The 2,500-nt window shown below is 50.7% G+C and overlaps 1 non-coding gene across 1 annotated transcript in view; it reads right to left on the minus strand.

The window, feature by feature from the left end:
- Positions 1-665: 665 nt before the first annotated feature.
- Positions 666-2,500, minus strand: part of LOC137929127 (small subunit ribosomal RNA) — a 1,904-nt gene continuing 69 nt past the window's right edge. The window contains exon 1 of the ribosomal RNA XR_011108701.1: positions 666-2,500. This exon is cut by the window's right edge and continues 69 nt beyond it. This is a non-coding gene — a ribosomal RNA (small subunit ribosomal RNA).

Below are 2,500 nucleotides of genomic sequence, written 5' to 3' on the forward strand. Positions count from 1 at the left end.
CGAAAAAGCTTAACGCCCCGACGCGAATCCTTTAGAATGATGAACGACGACGACCCGCGCACCCCCCAACGAGCTGGCGTGACGCACGACATTGTCATCTTTCTAACCGCTTAAATTTCGTTTTGTATAGCGCCAACCGACAATAAAGGGCCTGAGCTAGGCAGTGGGGATTTTCACCGCTTCGAACGCTCCGTTTGGTATGCCCCGGTCGGCGCTCGTCTCTCGGCGTTTTTCCGCCACCCGGCCGCTTCGACGGCGGCGGAGGCAGCGGCGGCGGTAGCACTTTCGACGAATGCCACCACCGCCACCGGCCACCGCCACGGCGCCGTCGCCGCTGCGCCGTTAGGCGTAATAGACGCTAGAGACAATTATTTCACATTTTATTTTTTATACATATATACAAACACGCACACACACACGCACGCACACGCGCGCGCGCTCGTCCGCATTAGATACGAACAGCAGCGCGCGCGTACGTACATATATATGTATATATGTCGTATATATATATATCATTATGGATGTATTACATATATATATGTGTAAACACGGTATGTACGAAGTCGTCGTCGTCGTCGTCGTCGTCGTCGCAACAGCAACAACAGCAACAGCGGCGCAACAACGTTCGTGAACATATCACGCGTCTCGCACACATACACACACGTTAATGATCCTTCCGCAGGTTCCCCTACGGAAACCTTGTTACGACTTTTACTTCCTCTAAATGATCAAGTTTGGTCAACTTCCCAGCAACGCCGACGGCCGTGAAGCCACCGCGTGTCGGTCCGAAGACCTCACTAAATCATTCAATCGGTAGTAGCGACGGGCGGTGTGTACAAAGGGCAGGGACGTAATCAACGCGAGCTTATGACTCGCGCTTACTAGGAATTCCTCGTTTATGGGGGATAATTGCAAACCCCAATCCCCAGCACGAAGGAGTTTCAACGGGTTGCCCGGGCCTCTAGGCCAGGGAGAACATGCTGATTCCTTCAGTGTAGCGCGCGTGCGGCCCAGGACATCTAAGGGCATCACAGACCTGTTATTGCTCAATCTCGTGCGGCTCGAAGCCGCCGGTCCCTCTAAGAAGAATTTTAATACGTCGCCAGTGAGTTGCGCCACCGGAGCGGCGCACACCTAAATGACGACGCCTATTTAGCAGGCTAGAGTCTCGTTCGTTACCGGAATTAACCAGACAAATCGCTCCACCAACTAAGAACGGCCATGCACCACCACCCACCGAATCAAGAAAGAGCTGTTAATCTGTCAATCCTTCCGGTGTCCGGGCCTGGTGAGATTTCCCGTGTTGAGTCAAATTAAGCCGCAGGCTCCACTCCTGGTGGTGCCCTTCCGTCAATTCCTTTAAGTTTCAGCTTTGCAACCATACTCCCCCCGGAGTCCAAAATCTTTGGTTTCCCGGAAGCTGCCCGCCGAGCCATCGTAGTAACGTCGGCGGATCGCTAGATGACATATTTACGGTTAGAACTAGGGCGGTATCTAATCGCCTTCGAACCTCTAACTTTCGTTCTTGATTGATGAAAACACCTTTGGCAAATGCTTTCGCTGATGTTCGTCTTGCGACGATCCAAGAATTTCACCTCTAACGTCGCAATACGAATGCCCCCAGTTATCCCTATTAATCATTACCTCGGAGTTCTGAAAACCAACAAAATAGAACCGAGATCATATTCTATTATTCCATGCACGAAATATTCAAGCAGCATTTTGAGCCCGCTTTGAGCACTCTAATTTGTTCAAAGTAAAATTGTCGGCCCATCTCGACACTCACCGAAGAGCACCGCGATAGGATTTTGATATTGAACCGCCGTTTTACCGACGGCTCACCGACGATATGCTCCGCAGACGTGTCAGTATCACCGCGGATGCGGTGCACCGACAGCGCGGCGCACAAATGCAACTACGAGCTTTTTAACCGCAACAATTTTAGTATACGCTATTGGAGCTGGAGTTACCGCGGCTGCTGGCACCAGACTTGCCCTCCAATTGTTCCTCGTTAAAATATTTAAAGTGTACTCATTCCGATTACGAGGCCTCGTAAGAGTCCCGTATCGTTATTTTTCGTCACTACCTCCCCGTGCCGGGAGTGGGTAATTTGCGCGCCTGCTGCCTTCCTTGGATGTGGTAGCCGTTTCTCAGGCTCCCTCTCCGGAATCGAACCCTGATTCCCCGTTACCCGTGACAACCATGGTAGTCGCAGAAACTACCATCGAAAGTTGATAAGGCAGACATTTGAAAGATGCGTCGCCGGTGCTGGACCATGCGATCGGCAAAAGTTATCCAGATTCATCAAAATTAACGACTTCGGACGCGAGGCCCTCCGTCGATTGGTTTTGATCTAATAAAAGCACTCATCCCATCACTGGTCAGAGTTCTGATTGCATGTATTAGCTCTAGAATTACCACAGTTATCCAAGTAACCGAGGTAAGATCTAAGGAACCAAAACTGATATATTGAGCCATTCGCGGTATCGCCTTAATACGG

The sequence above is a fragment of the Battus philenor genome, unplaced genomic scaffold (genome assembly GCF_028537555.1).
Source record: "Battus philenor isolate CCGP_79_NKW_IND1 unplaced genomic scaffold, ilBatPhil1.0.hap1 SCAF_42, whole genome shotgun sequence".
Classification (NCBI taxonomy): Eukaryota; Metazoa; Arthropoda; class Insecta; order Lepidoptera; family Papilionidae; genus Battus; species Battus philenor.